General features: G+C 50.9%; 1 protein-coding gene across 3 annotated transcripts in view; it reads right to left on the bottom strand.

The window, feature by feature from the left end:
- Nucleotides 1–17,411, bottom strand: part of HIVEP3 (HIVEP zinc finger 3) — a 527,761-nt gene that overhangs the window by 166,499 nt on the left and 343,851 nt on the right. The gene's annotated exons all lie outside the window — the stretch shown is intronic.

The following is a 17,411-nucleotide window of genomic DNA, read 5'->3' as shown; positions in this document are numbered from 1 at the left end:
CCACCCTGCCATCCTGTGTCCTCCTAGCTGAGCTCCCATCTCACACTGACATCCACAGAGTCCTATAGCTGCCATCTTGGAGTCCCACTCTGCCACAGGTCGAATGAGGCTCCACCTCACGCAGAACAGGGGACCTCCTGGACAGGAGTGACTTTTATCCATCCCCACATCCACAGCTCCCAGCACAGACCCCGAAGAGTTCATTCCAGGTGAGTACGGCCCAGTTAGACCAAGACTAGGAGAGCACAAACGAAGGGCCAGTTGTTTGCAAATCTTCCCAGGAAGGCTTGTCAGAGGAGATGAGTTTTGAGTTGGATTTTGAAGAGTGGTAGGTATTTATCAGTGGAAAAGCCAAGAAAAGCCATGGAGGCAGGGGAAACAACTGAAAAGAGTATGAAAGTTGGAGAATGGCCTGAAGGGAGGGAGAAGACAGTGGAGAGACCCTGGTGGGGGTTGGGCAGGGGCTGGGTGCAGTTGAGTTGGGCCACAACTCCAGGCTAAGCAGTTGGGGTTGTATCTGCAGGTGGGAGGGTCTATGGGGGCCCTTAGGGCATGAGTGTGCTCTGACAGACGGGTGTGGAAGACTTCCAGGTGGGAAACCCACGCCCCTCTCGTCTGGGAGAGCCACTTTCCCTGTTGACTTCCTCCATGGTTTGCCAGGTCCTTTGGGCCCTCTCCACCTCCCTGGCACATGTGGGGCGGGCCCCATGTGCAGTGCACACTGTGGATGCTCACTCCCCTCCCAGACCCCCACCCGAGCTCTGCCCACGCATCTCCTGGCGTCAGGCCCATCACCTCCCACCCTTCTGATCGCTGCAGCCACTGCTTGGTCCTTGTCTGAATCCCCAGTTCCCATGGGCACTGTTCTTTTGCTTCTCCGGCCTCAGCTTCTCTGCCCTGGGGCTGTTATCTCAAGATTCCTCAAGAATGACTCTGCAGTCCCACGTGCCTCTCCCTACCTTTCTGTTTGTGGGCGGCAAGCCCTGTTCTCTGAGCTAAGGACTTTCTACACATCACCTTGCTTTATCCCCCACCAATCCTGGAAGATGTTTATTTATCCCTTTTTACAGGTGAAGAAAAGGGTTTGATGAGCTTAATTTGTGATTGATCACACAGCCAGGAACTGGTAGAGTGGAGGCCATCTGCCTCTAGGTCTTCTCCCACCAGGTTCCCCCAGCCTTGAGGGCAGGGCTTGAGCAGTGATACCCAGGGCAGAGGCACTCAAGACATCTGGCCAGTTCGAGTGAGGAGTGGGGAGTGAGGAGGGTGAACGAGGAGGAAGACTCAGCCAGGGACCATGCCTGGATTCCCTGGAGAAAGAATGAGTTAAACACTTACGTAAAGAGATTTGCAAATAGATTCTACAAAACAACATTTGGATGATTTAAGTGTTAAGGAATCAGAACCATATGGATTAAATGTCCCTGACGTTACGTATGGTTTTAAAAATTAGAAGGAAATGTACCGGGAATATACACATATATAAAATATGTAAAGCCAGACCACATTTTTAGCTTTGTGGACATGAAGTTATTTGAAAAATACGGCACAGCTTCTCCCAGGCTGGCGGTCCCCCTGCCCCCTCCCCAGGCCTTGTCTTCTCCCCTACCAAACGGGGCTCAGCTCCCTCCCTAAGGGCCCAGCCTGAGAAAGAGACTTCCTGGAACAGCCGGCTAGCTGCTCTAACCACAGGACAGTTGGAGCCAAACAGCTGGGTCAGGAATGGCTGGGGTCTCCCAGAGGCCAGATGGGTGGTCTCAGGTGCAAGGAGGCAGTGAGAGAATGCGAGTTTCCCAGGAGGACCTTTAAGTACTTTATAGAGAAGATGTTGAGTAGCTCAGGAGAGGCAGACAGCATTTTCAGTTCATTATTGCTTTTGAACCTCACTCAGTTTCCTCAGCAGCCACAGGAGGAAAAGGTTATTACCCCCATTTCATAAGAGGGGAGGCTGAGGCTGAGGAGGGCTGGGTGCTGGGCTCAGCTTACAGGCAGTGCACCAGACCACGACCTGGATTTCCTGGTTACACACCCAGAGCTTCTCCTCACTGTATCTCAGTGCTTGAAACAAACCAAAACCACGAGCCTGAGCCCAATTTCTTGAACTCTAAGCATTTTTTTCTTTCAAGATTGGGTTAGCTTCTCAAACTTGAAGGTTTATCTGGCAAGGTATTTTTGAGGACTCCCTAAATATGCATAAATCAAGTTTGGTTGTGAGTCTAAATTGCACATGCTGTTGAGCTAGGGAAGAAGGGATAAAATGTTCAGTTTGGGAAAAACCAAACCATCAGAAATTTCCTGGCCAAGTCCTGGTGGTGAAGAGAGAGGATGAGAACAAAAAGCCAGTTCGTGAAAAGCATCACGTTGGGTGCCAGGAGTGTGAGACCCTCCTGAACCCCCACCCCAGCCTGCGCAGAAGGTGGGGTTGTCTTTCTTCTGCAGAAAAGGAAACAGGCACAGAGAGCTTTGATGCACAGCTGCATTTCTAACCCCTGCCTCTCTGACACCAAGGCGGGGCATTTCCCTAAACCCAGCTGGCTGGGGCCAACCTCCCCAGAGGGGCCTGTGACAAAGCCAGAAGCAGGTTTGTCAGGAGAACTGAATGTTACCCAGACATAATCCCAGTGCCAGGAAAGCTGGCCCTGAGTCTGTCTCATGCCCCGCCAGGTCTTCAATGTCCAGTCCAGTGCCTGATGTTTGTTAAATGATCATTCAACAAATCAGTGGGTCAAGAGGAAGGAGGCATCAAGGAGCCTCCCCTTCTCTTTCCTCCATTCCCCACCCTTGCCACGGTTTTGTGGACACAAGGGATGGCCTTCACACGAATTTATTTATTCTGACGATGCTTCATCCTGTTCAGTGGCATTCATGCTTACAGCCTGTCCAGAGCTCTCAGGGTGCTGACTGGAGCCTGGAATATTTCAAGGACACGGGATTCTCAGGGCAGGAACCAGGGGAAAAGGAGAAAGGGCAGAGGAATGAGGACAGAGAAGGCAAGAGACTCCCAGCTCTGGAACTTCCTCCCTGTCCTGTACCCAGGACCCCTCCATAGAGTTTGCAGTAGAGCTGCCCGTTGATGGGTTTCCTATAATGGCCTATTAACAGATATCCTTTGTCCAGGGTTATCCCAGCCCCACCCAGCTGCCGGCCACCAGGATGAAATCCTCATGCTGAGATCACATCCAGCCGCCTTTCCACTCAAGCACCTCTGAGGAGTCCCTTTGTCTGCAGCCTTTCCCATGGTCAATTACGTTGGGAAAACACTGCCTATCCCAGTCATCTTGGAGTCCCCAATGTACACAGCAATGCAAAAAGCCCAGAGAGGGGCGGGTAAAGAGAACAGCTCATCTTTAGTCCACACTTATTGGAACAGAACAGGGACTCCCCTTTTCCTCCACACAGGTCCCATCCTCTGCACACCATTTTCACAGCCATGGAATTCTTAAAATGCTGGCACAAGTAGGCTAGAAAGCCCCTCTGCTGGTTTCTCATTTATAGAACCATCCTCCCATGGGTGTCCCTGTCCCCCCGCAGATACCCCAAGTGTCCTTGACTCCAGGCTTTAATCTGTACCCCTATGTGCCCCAGGCCTGTCCTGCTTAAATCCTCTCAATGGCTTCCTTCTGCCATTGAGACAAAGGCCAAATTCTTCCACATGGTGTCCCAGGCCTGCTTCAGTGACCACACCTGCCCCTCCTGCCGCATCTCCCCCTCGATCCACCTGGGGCGTAGGGTCTTCTTTCAGTGCCCCCTGCCTCAGAGTCTTTGCACATGCTATGTCTGTGCCTGGGACACTCGGCTCGTACATCCCTTCCACATCCAGCTGACTCCTCTTCAACCTTTCCATTTCCCCTTGCATGTCACCTCCTCAGGGAAGCCCTCCCCTGCCCCCAACTAAACCAGGCCCTGTGCACATTCCCCAGCAGCAGGTATCTCCTCTCCAGAGCCTCTCAAGTAGCAGCATTTGTAACTTTTATTTATGTGTGCAGTCTTGTCAGATGAGAGTGACATGTATGTTTTGCTCACCATGGAATCTCCAGAAACTGTCACAGTAGCTGTGGCCCACATGGATTGTTTCTCAATGCTCAGCCCTGGTATCAGAGAACTGATCACCCTGTGATGTTAGTACTGAGGTGCTGTCTCCACTCAGAGCCTGCTAAGCCCTAGGAAGACTGGGAGAGTTTACTACTCATCGTGAATTCCCTGCACCTGGCATAGAATGTGATTCAAACTCAGCCCTCAATATGGGCCTAGAGGAAAGTGTGCAGGGGTGGTGGGCGAGCCCATGGGGAGGAGAACCAGGCCACAGCCTCTGCTGATGATTGCGGTTCCAGGGTGTGTCCACACAGCCCAGCTCAGACACATAATGTTATGGAGCTGAGGTGACACAGGATCTTGGGGACCGGGGACAGCTGGGGAACTGCCAATGGCCAGGCAACATCTAATGCCACATCACCCCGCTTCCCCTCGACCAGCTCTGCCAACCAGTTGTTTCTTTTCTTTCTCTTTCTTTCTTTCTTTCTTTCTTTCTTTCTTTCTTTCTTTCTTTCTTTCTTTCTTTCCTTCCTTCCTTCTTTCTTTCTTTTCTTTCTTTCTTCCTTCCTTCCTTCCTCCTTCCTTCCTTCCTTCCTTCCTTCCTTCCTTCCTTTCTTTCTTTTTTTCTCTCTTTCTTTCTCTTTCTTTCTTTCTTTCTCTTTCTTTTTCTTTCTCTCTTTCTCTTTCCCTTTCTTTCTTTCTTTCTTTCTTTCTTTCTTTCTCTCTCTTTTTCTTTCTCTTTCTTTCTTTCTTTCTTTCTTTCTTTCTTTTCTTTTCTTTTCTTTTCTTTTCTTTCTTTCTTTTTGACAGAGTCTTGCTCTGTCCCTCAGGCTGGAATGCAGTGGCACCATCTCAGCTCACTGCAACCTCCGCCTCCCAGGTTCAGATGATTCTCCTGCCTCAACCTCCCCAGTAGCTGGGATTACAGGAATGTGCCACCATGCCCCACTAATTTTTGTATTTTTAGTAGAGATGGGGTTTCACCATGGTGGCCAGGCTGGTCTTGAACTCCTGACCTCGTGATCCATCTGCCTTGGCCTCCGAAAGTGCTGGGATTACAGGTGTGAGCTACCGTGCCTGGCAACTAGGTGTTTCTCAGCACTCCCTGAGGCCTGGGTGAGGCTGGGGATGGCGGGGACAGTTTCCTCTCCATGCAGGAGAAGGTGGAAGAACAGGGGACTCAGACTCCGGCCTAGTGTCTCAGAAATTCACTGTGGGAGCATGGCAGGGTCACACAATGCTTCCGAGCCTCAGTTTCCCTATCTGTAAGATTTAATGGATAAGCCAATATAGAATGACTTACATATTTTGCCTCACATTATTACTGACTCAGCACTTTCATCCATCCCAGGGTAATGCATGACCATTCCTTTTCTTTCTCTGTTCAGTATCCTCTCTCCCCTTTCTTCTGGCAAGAATTCCACAGGAAACTGCCCCCCAACTCCACTCTCGATTCAGGCAGGGTTTCCCTTCACAGGAGGCCACCATCCTGGCCAGGGCAGGGAGGGGCAACCTGTTTGGCCAAACACAATCGCGCACTGACCCAGGAGTAGTCATGTGGCCCAAGGTGGGCCAATCACAGCACCTCCCTGGGATTTTTCACCCTGCAACAGCTGGGAGGAAAGTCCACTTTTCATTCTGGAGTCACCAGCTGGGATGGTGCAGGCTAGGAGCCAGCAGGGGCCATGGCCCTTCTCCACCCTGCAGAGTCACTGTGTTATGCCATGTGGAGGATGACGCCCAAAAGCAGCAGATGAGACTGAGATCAACACGAAAAGGAGTAAAGATGAAAAGAATGGGGAAAATAAGAGTCTGGTGATCTGATGACATTATATCAGCTCCTGGATCTAGCCATGCCTGAGTTCCACCACCTACTCATCCCTATAAAATGAGACAATGAGACAAAACTCAGTTTCTCTCTTCCCACCCCAACTCTCACTTGTAAACAATCTCTGAAAAGGCAGGAGGAATGAAAATGAGCATGCACTGAGAGGCATGTACTGCTCTAACTCGCTGCACACGTATCATCCGGTCTAATCCTCATAACAAGCCTATGTCGGAATAGAGAAATACAATAGTGTGACCGAAGACAATGGAAGCTAGAAAAGGGAGTTAAAGACCTGAGCTCTCACCTTAGCTCTGCCGTGCACCAGCGGTGTGACATTGAGTCAGTTCCTTAACTTCTCTGGGCTTATCTTTGCTTCACTATAAAATGGGGTAGTGATGCCTACCTCAAAGGCCATCAGGAGATTGATGAGACAAAACAAATGAAAGAGCCTAGAATGTTCTTGGCTAGGAGAACTTTAATACATGTTAGTTGAGCCTGTGAAGTCCAGAAGTCCTATAGCTAGTCTTGTTTCTAAGAATTAGCGTTGGCCATGGGGAAAAGTAGAGAGGAATGTGTGACAAGCTCTCAGCTAAAGTCCAATATCTGGTTAATATCCAGCATTGGCCTGTAACTATCAGATCTCCAATGACGGAAGGTTGGCTGATGCGTCTGCTTCCCCGCACATCGGGTGGTCAGGTGAGTCCGCAGGAACAACAGTTCTGGTGAGTGGTGATGGGTCACCAAGGAAAGGGGTCTGTTAATAGTTTCCAGATGGGCCTAAGCTGCTTCCAGTCTCCCCTGCACAGTGTTGAAAAGATGGGCTAGGACTCTGAATAAAGCTGAACTTGACCTGGAGGTCCTAGCTAATGGGTTATTGGCTTTATTGGGTTGGGGACAGGGCATGCCTCTCTGTGCTGGGCTGTCTGAGAGGTTGGCCCATTTGTGTCACCTTCTGGAGAGCAATTCTAAAAAAATGCTGCTCTGAATAAATATTTTGGTTCCATTTTGCGACGTGGCTGTTGGGGAGATTTCCATCGAGTGTGGTTTGCAAGGCGATTCTCCTCTGTTGTTTACTCTCGGCGATCCCCACAGCCTGTTCCTGGCAGCATCGGCGTCTGCTGCACTCCTGGGCCGCTGGGACCTGGATGCGCAGCTCCAGAGAGAGGCTGAGTTGGCCGGCCCCTCCACTGGGAGCCTGATTGAGACAATGCATCAGGCAGCTGGCCACCAGACCCACAGGGCCTCCCCACTCCCCAGCTTAACCTTGCCCTCCTTAGCCAGCTCTGGCTAAGGCTGGTGCTCTTTTAGAAGTCCCATTCCCACCAACAAGGAGGAGGCTGTAATTAGCCCAGCTGCTCTAGGCCAGGGGCTTGGAATTCCTGTGGGCCTAGAGAAGCAGCCTTGTCCATTTCCTCTTCCCAGGGGTGGCCTCCGGCTTGCGCTCCTCTCCACCCACACACCTCTTCCCCAGAACCACAACCACACAGCAGCAGGCACTATCCAGTCTGAGCAGGACCACTGTCTCCCACCCATCCCCCACACATCAAAGCAACATGGAGAGAAACCCCAGCCCCCTTGGGCCTGAGCACACCACACCTCTTGGTTACAGTGACTGTGATGACTGCCCTACCCGCTTGAGGCCAGGTCCCCAGGGCTGCCAAGGCTCAGCATGCCCAGCCCTGCTCAGATGATGACAGCTCTCCAGCCAGGAGGCCACACCTCATCTCAAAGAGGAAGTAGTTAGAGGTGGGAGCCTTAAGCACACTTTCAAGCCAGCTCATCTTAGACTCTGCTCCCTATCACCATGGCCAGATGTCCAGGGAGAAGAAGGATTCATGGGGTCAGGGTCTGGCAATCAAGACAGAGAAATGGCACAAAGTAGGGAGGGTGCTTTCCAGGCATAGACTTAGGTGTCACAGTACAGGACCCATGGCCCAGGAAGAAGGTGCTCCACAAGGGATACATCTCAAGGATCCTGGGTGGGAGGACTCATATTCACGACTGGGCATTTGGAATGTTCAAGACCCTTGCCATGGAGGCAGAGGCTGGCACACACTGTTCTTTCTCCCTCCTTTTTCTTCTCACCTCCCCAAAGCCACTCCCCTACTCTTTTTGACATGCATCCAATACTGGTGGCTCAAGTTTTCATGATGCAGGCCTTCTGGGACCCTATTTTGTGAGTGAGGAAGCTGAAACTCCCAGAGGCCAAGGTCCATGCCCAGGGTCACAGAGCAAGCAAGGCAGAGCCTTGATTTGGGCCCATTTGTCAGAATCCAAATCCAGCACTCACTCCATGGCACCATGGCTGTCTCTGAACATAGAAAGGACAGATCCTATCTCCCCAGTTGGGTGCATGGGACTCATTTGCCTGTACCTGCAATGGAAGCTGCCAGTCCCTCCCTAGCCTCTCTCGGTGGTCCAGAGACCAGTTGCATGCATTTGGGGAGGGGGCTGGCGGCAGGGACGGAGGACTGCTTTGGTATGGAGGGGAGCTGACCAGCCTACAAGGTGCTGCTGCCCCGCTGTGGCTCTGCTGGCACCGTGTAGACCAGGAGTGTCCCTCCTTCCCCCAAGCTCTGCTTGGCTCCAGACTCTCAGCTCAGTGCCTGAAGGCTCAGCCCTGCCCATCACCGAGTTCAGCCTGCCCAGACCTGGGAGGATGTGGGAAACCCAGTTCCATCTAGGGCTAGAATTCATTTTCTCAGCAGAAGCCACATGCCTTGTGGATGCTCTGGGCTTGCCTCAGCTCGCTTGCCATAGCCTTCTCCTAGTGCCCTTGGGAGGCAGGGCATCTATCTGGAGGTCTGACTCGAGCTCAATCCTGCTGCCCTAATGAGAACTTCAGGTCCACTTTGCTAAGGGTCTTTGCAGGACACCTGTCTGACTCCACAGCACCCGCTCCATGACTATACGCTGTGCCTCATCCTTTTAGCAACCAAGTTTTGGATCCTACCCTGAAGGGGAGATGGGCCAGGATGGTTAACCTCCTTCTAAGAGACACTGGCTCTCACACGCCAGGCACACATTCGTCCCTGTGATGACCATGTGGGCCAGACAGCTAAGGATGTGACATAGTCATTCCTCTACAGGTCAGGTTGGCAACCAGGCCTGACATTGGGCCACTCCTCTCAGGCCAAGCAGCTGAGACCCCTGGGCTCCATCAGTACCAAGCATGTCTAAGGTACCTAAGAGGATACCTTAGATTCTGGCCTTGTCCTCAAATGCCAATTATCTTCTTCCTGTCCAAACTCTTACTCTGGCGGGGAGTCACTCAGAGTGCTAAAACAGTGGGAATGATTGGGGGCAGTAAGCTTCACCCAGAAAGATCACTTACAGGCTCTTAGCCTTATCACAGTGTCCAGCTAGGCAGGGCTCAGCCTATAGTTCCAAGGCCATAGCCCCACTTGCTTCTTCTTGAACCAGCTGATAGCTGTCTCAGTCCCACCCAGGGCAGGAACACTGGCTTTTATGCTGGTGCTGGAAACACAAACCACACCTCTGCATGGAAACTGCCCTGTGCTCTGCTCTGTGACTCTCACGCTGGCATCCCAAATCTTTTAAAGCAGAATGTGGAGTCCCTAATCAACGAGCATCGAGTTTCAGTTAAGCCAGATGAAGAAGCTCTGGAGATCTGCCGCACAATATTGTATTAATACCTGTCGTCTACAACAACGTATTGTACACTTGAAATTTGGTTAAGAGAGTAGACTTCAGGTGTTCTTACTACAATAAAATAAAACAGTATATGGCATATAAATCAAACAGGACAACCCCCTCTCCGTGGAAGCTTTTATGAAAATAATCACAGCTGTCAATTACTGAGTACTTGCTAAGTGCCACGATCTGGGCTGACCATTTCACATTTATTTAAGCCTCACAATAATAATCCCTGGAGGGGGTATTAATATTATTCCCAATTTGCAGATGAGAAAACTAAGGCTCAAAGTCCATCCTATTCCAAAGCTCTTATCATTCCCCAGAAGCTGAGAACTGGTGTGTGTGTGTGTGTGTGTGTGTGTGTGTGTGTGTGTGTGTGTGTGTGTATATAGACACAGACTGTCTGCTGGAGTGCAGTGGCACAATCACAGCTCACTGAAACCTCAAACTCCTTGGTTCAATTGGTTCAAGGGGTTGTCCTGCTTCAGCTTCCCGAGTAGCTGGGACTACAGGTGTGCATCGCCATGCCCAGCTAATTTTTAAATTTTCTGTAGAGACAGCGTCTTGCTTTGTTACCCAGGCTAGTCTTGAACTCCTGAGCTCAAGTAATCCTCCTGTCTTAGCCTCACAAAGTGCTGGGATTGCATCCATGCACCACCGTGCTGAGCCTGATCTGTGTGTTTTATCAATGGGCATTGGAGATGGTTCTTGAGGGCCAGGGGTGACTCACAGTTGAACTAAAATGAGATGTGCCCTCTCCCCGGCAGAACATACTAAAGTGCTCAGCTGGTGCTCACGTGGCTGCAGGCCTCCTGCCTGTGTGATCCCAGGGTTAGTTTGTGAGCCACGGAGGACAAGGCACCCTTGCACCACATTCTTCCACAGGCACAGCTCTGGGGGCACACGTCCTCTGGGCCAGAATGGTGCAGCGCTGGCCTAGCCCCTCTCTCCTTGCTTCCCCAGAGACCATCCTAATGGGATGGGCAGGTGATCCAGTGGGTTGGCGGCACCTGAGGGAGGAGGGGCTGGGAGGGAAACCTTGTGTTCAGCTACATGAGTTCCACTGCCACAACCTTATGACTATGTCCCCTCCTCCTGATATGGACTGGCTGCCCCAACTTGGATGTTCTTTCTGACTATGTGCGAATTCCGATTCATTTACAAATCTGCTCCCAGCTCCCCTCTGGGAATGGTGAAGCCCTGCTCAGGCACATCCCTCCTTCCTCTAACGCTATCCCTGATGACATTTCCCTGGCTATTACATAATCGAGGGAGCTCAGCCAGGACTTTAATTGGAAAGCTCTTCCCCAAGGGTCTCCACGGATATCACTTGTGCCAGCCCAAGCCCTCTTACCTCTCAACTCCTCTCTGTGGTCTCTTTCTCTCTCTCTCTCTCATACGCACACAGGGACACGCAGCTGAGGCCATATCTTCTGTGCCTGTCCTTGGCCACACTCAGTGGCTTGCATGCTTGGTGCTCACTGTGAACTATGCTGCCCTAGGTCTTTCAGGCCCATCCCCGCCAGGAAGTCTTCTCTGAGCACCTCCACAGGTGGCTCAGGGCTGGCCTCCTCCTGGCTTCCGTGGCACTCTGTGCTTATGGCATTGCTGTGTCTGTCTCCCTACCTAGGTCGTGAGCTCTCAAGGGTAGGCAAGGAAGCCTGATTCTTCCCTGTGCTCCCAGCCCCTGAATTGGCCCAGCCCCAAGCAGGCTCTGGGAGGGTTGATGGAACAGGTCAGTGAAACAGAGGGAGGACCCCGCCGAATACCCTGTGGTTGGTGTCTTGCGGATCTCTGCATTAGCTGCCTTACAGACTTTCCAGAAACACCACGAAATATCAGCTCTAGACAAACCAAAGAAATGAATCCAGTTTTCGGAGTGGAAACTGACGCCCAGCCAGGGACAGGTGGTGCCTAGGGATGCAGGACCTCTTGGTGGTAGAGAAGTCTTAAGGGGGCTCAATGCAAACTTCCTTAGGCCTCTCCACCCTCCTGCTGCCTCTGAGACCTCAGTAAGAGCCTGTGGAAGCTCACTCAGGGCTGCGCTCTGGGGAACTCATTTCTATTCCTTCCAATAGACACCTTCCAAGCCCTGGGCTTGGCCTGGGACTTAGTCCTGGTGCTCGCGGAGCTGTACAGACATGGACCCAAAGAGCTGCAAAGCGGGGTGAAAATCTAATAACAGAAATGTGCACAAAAGTGCCACCAGGGAAGATGGGGGCGGTCAGGGGAGACACCGTGGAAGGAATGACATCTAAACTGGGTCTCAAATGAGAGTTTACAAGAGGACTAAGTGGAGATGGGAGATGAGAGGAAGTGGGTGGTTCAGTGAAAGAGAAATGTGCAAAGACAGAGAAACATGAAACAACACAGCAAAATGGGGATCTGCCCAAGTTAAGTGGTGGGGCTGAAGCCCCAGAGACAGAAGGGAACCTGCACTTTAAGGCTGAAGCAGTGGGCAAGGCCACATCAAGAAGGGCTTGAAAGCTACACTAAGCCAACTGGACCCCAGCCGGTAGGAAAAGAGCCTTATATTTGCAGTCCGTGTGCCTCATGCAGAGCTCCCTTCCACCATCCCCAAAGTGGTAAAAGGCACTGGTATATGACATAATCCTATTCTATCCCTTACCCAGGCAACCCCCTAGGTCCTAGAACAAACACTTCACCACTCATGGGAACTCCTCTTAGCCACAGACATCCTTGCATCTCAGAGCTGGAGCTGTGAAGTGCTAACAATTAATCATTGCAGAGATGAGTTCACGGTGACTTCAGAATATGGAGTCCTTAGGGAGAAGTTTTAGAAACAGGTTTGGAACTTTAGCAAAAACAGCTTCTCTTGAGTCTGAGTAAAGGAAAGGGTTATCGCCTGGCTCAGGGCTGGTATGGCCACGGCTGGAGGCTGGGAGGAAGCCCACAGTGGCTGCGTGTTTTCCTGTGAGATTTTACCTGCACTGAAAATCCTGGAGCATCTTCTCGGACTCTCACTAGGGCCCAGGACTCAGTAAAAATCCGAGAGCATGAGTCAAAGCAGCCCGGTAGAGGACAGAGCTAAGTCAGAAGAGGCTCAGGACCTGGAGGCAGCCCTCTGTGGCGCGGCCCCTCACTGCCATCTCTATACCAGCACTTAGAGGTTCTTCCCGTCACCGCCCTCCTGGTCCTATCACTGCTGGTGACCCTCATAACCCATGGAGGAACTCAGCAAGTCATGTGGGGTGCAGGGGGTTGCTACAGAGCTCGGATGACTATCAGTTCCTAATTGGTTAGCAGCTGTGTGGTCCTTTGTCTTGTCTTCCAAAAGCACTGCCTTTAAAAAAGACCTTTGCCTGACCTTGAGATCAAGTCTGCTCTTTTGACAAATGTGGAAACTGAGCCCCAGCAAGGGGAAGTGGTTAACCCAGGGTCATGAGGGGAGGTGGGGACAGGGGTGCGGGAGGACCTAGGTCTCCTCACTGTCTGTCTCACCACTCTGACTTCCTGGAGGTGACTCAGCGAGACAGGCAGCAGAGGAAGGAAGTGGGAAAGGGAAGCCCAGCCTGCTGGATTCCAGGTCACCACTTTGTTAGTCCAAAGCCACCAACCACCTTGGCCATGCAGCTCTGCCTGGTGCCAGTGACCTTCCAGCCCTTCCTTCCCAAGGCTGCAGCTGCTGACCATTTCCTCCAAGGTCAAGCTCACATGGCCTCTCCAGGGTCTCCAGCGACTCCCTGCCGTACAATCCCATGGTGCTGCCCTCCTGCTGGGGTCAGGAGTCACCTCCATAGACCTGGCATGTGGCTGAACCTGTGCAGGCCGAAGGTTCATCAGTGAGATAAGAGGAGGTGGAATTACTGCCTCATGTTTAATAGCTCGGCTCTGGGGTCTGTTTTCAGTTTTCATCACTTGCTGGCTACAGGTGCTTTGATCCACCTTCCTGAACTCAGTTTCCTTAATCTGTAAAATGAGATTACAGGCAACAGTACCTACTTGGTAGTTTGCTTGCAGGATTAGATGAGATAATGGCCAGCCGCAGACCATGACCTTAAGACACACTGGCTCTTGACATCAGTGACTGTGCTAGGTGTGTTCACATGCATCCTCTCATTTAATCTTCGCAACAATCTGCCAGGTGGATACCATTATTCTCTTTCACTGGTGAGGTGAGGGTACACAGCTCATGGCCAGATGTGAACCTGGTTCTGTCTGATTCCAGAGCCTGAATATTCTCCTACCAGCTACAGAAGCTTCTCTTACTGTTATATGGTCAAGTGCCTGTTTTTGTCCTACCACCACATGCTTGTGTGGACAGGGCCTCTTCTCCTTCTCCCTGGATTCCAGTCCTGGCTCTGACACTTCTCAGGAATGAGACTTGTCTCTGAGCCCCCATTGTGCCATCCATACACTGAAAATTTGGCACTCCCCCAGCCTTCTTCTTGGAGGAACACACAAGAGAAGAGAACGATGTGATGGTGTTTTGCAAACTGTACCTTGCTGTTTGAATGCAAGGTGTTACTCCCCCACACAGAAATGCTTTTGGGACTGTTACGAGTGCAGCCTGAGGGCAGAGATCCAGGAGGACCAGAGCCTGTAGGAGCACCTGCCTTGGCCACCACAGGAACTGCTGCAGGTCCCTTCAGTCTGTGGCTTTCTAGATGTTGAGAGCAGGTCCTTGAGAGCAAGGCGGGGAGGCTGCAGACACAGTACAAGTCTTTGTTTCCTTCCCTGTTTCCTCCACTGCACTGTAAGTTCCTCAAGGGGAAGGACTGGCTCACAGCACATCACTTGGATGGATGGCATTCACCCCTTCTCCAGCCACATGGGCTCCTGGGAGCTCACCAAGGGGGCCATGCTGCTTCGCCCCCATGCCCAGCTCAACTCCCCACGGGAAGACATCATCCTTCTCTCATGAACCCAGGTCCCTACCTCAACTGTAGCACTTACTATATCACAAACCCAATTTCTACCTTGAATCGTTTTTGGAACAGGGTCAGGGTTTGAATAAATCAACCTACTTGAACTTATTTGTTTTCTGCCTGTTTCTTTTGCTGGATTGTAAGTTCCCTAAGGCACCTTCTGTGTGATACTCATCTTTGTAACTCTCAATAACCAGCCCCAGGAACCTTTGGGGTATGTGTAGCATGGTTCTCTCTCCAACCCAACTCCTCTCTGTCTTGCAAACTCCCCCTACCTCACGGGCTGGCATGTGTTAGAACTGTGTGTAACAGTAGAAACAACAGGCACCAGTGGATCTGACCACAGGCAAATGGACTGGCTTATCATTTGGGGGTTGCCTCATGTCTTGATGAATTCTGGGTTTACTTTTGGGTTCTAGACTGTGGTTTTTTTTTTGTTTGTTTTGTTTTGTTTTTTGAGATGGAGTCTCACTCTGTCACCCAGGCTGGAGTGCAGTGGCACAATCTCAGCCCACTAACCACCTCTACCTCCTGGGTTCAGGAAATTCTCGTGCCTCAGCCTCCCGAGTAGCTGGGACTACAGGCACACACCACCACGCCAGGCTAATTCTTTTGTATTTTTAGTAGAGATGGGGTTTCACCATGTTGGCCAGGCTGGTCTCGAATTCCTGGGCTCAAGTGATCCTCCCAATTTGGCCTCCCAAAGTGCTGGGATTACAGGCATGAGCCACCACACCCAGCCATGGACTGTGTTTTCAAAGTCACCACTTAAGTAATCTCTTCCAGAACAATGGGCCGATGTTCAAGATACACAATGGGGAGAAAGCAAGGAGTAGGAATCCATCAAAAGCCTCATACAGGTTTCTTCTTTGCTCCTTGACTTTGCCGTTGATGAGTTTACATGCCTGACCACTTCCAGGACATATCAAGCCTGGACATAGCTGGATAGTGAGAGTGTGCTGTGTACAAGTACTGACTGGACCCATGCAAAAGCCCAGCCTTTTTTATGGCTCAAGGAGTCCTGGTGAAGACAGACTCAAGCCTTCTGGGGGTGGGGATGGAGTATAAACAGACAGCAGTTCTGAGACCCCAGAACCCAGGAAGCAGTTCTAGCTGCTATGAGTCTCTGGCTCTCATCTGTGAAAAGGGAGAATAAAATCCACCCTGCAGAGTTATCACAGGAGCAGCATGAGATTACAATATGTAAACACAGGAGCATGGTAAGAATGGATTCATTCACTCCACAAATAATCATTTAGCATCTACTATGGACCAGGCCCTGTTCCAGGCACTGGGCACAGTATACAGCCAGTGGCACGTGGGCTGGTCCTGAGTGCTATCAAGAAAGGTGAAGCAGAAAAAGGGAACACGGAATGGGGGTGGTGGCAGTAGGAGGTGTTGCCATGTTAAGTAGGGGACTAGAGAAGGCTTCACTGAGAAAGGGACATTTAAGTAAAGACCCAAAGGAAGTGAGGGATGGGCCATGTGCATGTGCTTCCTAACAGAGGAAACAGTAAGTGCAAAGGCCCTGAGGCCAGAGTTTGTAGAACAGTACACAGTCCAGAGGATATGGGGGCAAGACAATCACTGGGGCTGTGAAGGCATTTATGCAGCTTCTGAATTTCACTCACAGACACGAAGCTATGGGAGATTTTCCAGCCAAGATGACACAACCTGACTTTTAGAGCTAATCACTAAACTTTAGCTGCCCCTTCTCTTCAAAGCCTCATTTAATATCCAGACCTCTGCAACTCCAGCCTATGTGCCTCTCCTTTCTCAGATTTCTTCCAGCTTTCCACATCTCTCCAAACCAAGAGGGCCTCGTCATGCTCTGCCACATGCAGGCTGGAAAGGGACCTCGCAGAGAGGCTGTGGTTGGGAAGGGAGAGAAACAGAGCAGTCTTAGGTAATGGATCTTGCTCCCCTCTCTCTGTGCTCTGAGGGCCTCTGGGCCTGGCTCAGCTGCAGCAAACGCACACACTTAGGTGCACGGCGATGCTGGGAGCAATGACAGAGTCCCCGGTGCCCCTTCATCATCTGAGAAAGCTCAGCGCAGAACTGGGAATTTCACTCCATGCCCCCTCACCCTGCTTATCTACCAAAAGGTGAAATCATTTGTTTTAAAATAAAACAGCTCCCATCTCTATCAGGGGTTTTTAACCTTTTTTGGGTCACTGGCTCCTTTGAGAATCTGCTGAAAGCTATGAGCTATCAGAAAATGAACATGAGATATGTACTCATTTTCTTATCATTTTAAGGGTTTCACAGATCCTTGAAAATTCGGTGAAGAAACCATTATCTAAGCCAACAATTTCCCAGCCACAGCTCCAGATGAATGAATGAATGAAAGAATGAATGAATGAATGAATGAACAAATAAATAAAGAGTCTGAGTGCAGACGGAGGAACGATGGGGGATGAACAGAGCAGAAAGATGCATCTGCCTGTGGGCACCACGGTTCTTGTTGATGGTTCCTGATGCCTTCAAAGAAGCCAACCGGGAAGTGACATGGGGTCATGGCATGCCTGACAGGTGACCTCCAGATAGCCAAGCCAATCTCCTTCAGTTCCTCTCGTCTGGCCCCTTCTGTTGCTCTCCTCTGACCCCTCTGGGTGACTATCTTCCTAAAAGGTATCAAAGCACACTTCCCTGCCTTTCTCAGGGTGTCCTGAACAAAACAGGACTCTTTTCTTGGATGGCTATGGGGCAAGAGAATGAATATAAATTCAGATGTATAAAATGTAAGCAATCACTTTTTCTGGTCCTATGGCTGACCTGGCTGAGGCCCAGAGCCCCCACATCGGTCCCTCCCTAACCCTCTTTCCGGGATCCAGGCTTCTGGCCTCCCAGTTCGTTTTAATTTTTGATACATCTCCAGGGAAGGTGGAATGAACACTTAACTCATTCTTAAAGTCACACTTCTCACTGTGAAACTTTTAACACAATCTCATTTTTTTCTAATCATTGTTCTACACTGTAACATAGGGAGACCTCAGGTGGACTGG

The sequence above is a fragment of the Symphalangus syndactylus genome, chromosome 12 (genome assembly GCF_028878055.3).
Source record: "Symphalangus syndactylus isolate Jambi chromosome 12, NHGRI_mSymSyn1-v2.1_pri, whole genome shotgun sequence".
In the NCBI taxonomy this organism is placed as follows: Eukaryota; Metazoa; Chordata; class Mammalia; order Primates; family Hylobatidae; genus Symphalangus; species Symphalangus syndactylus.
The sequence above is the reverse complement of the archived record's forward strand: the minus strand, read 5'-3'. Positions and strand labels throughout refer to the sequence as shown.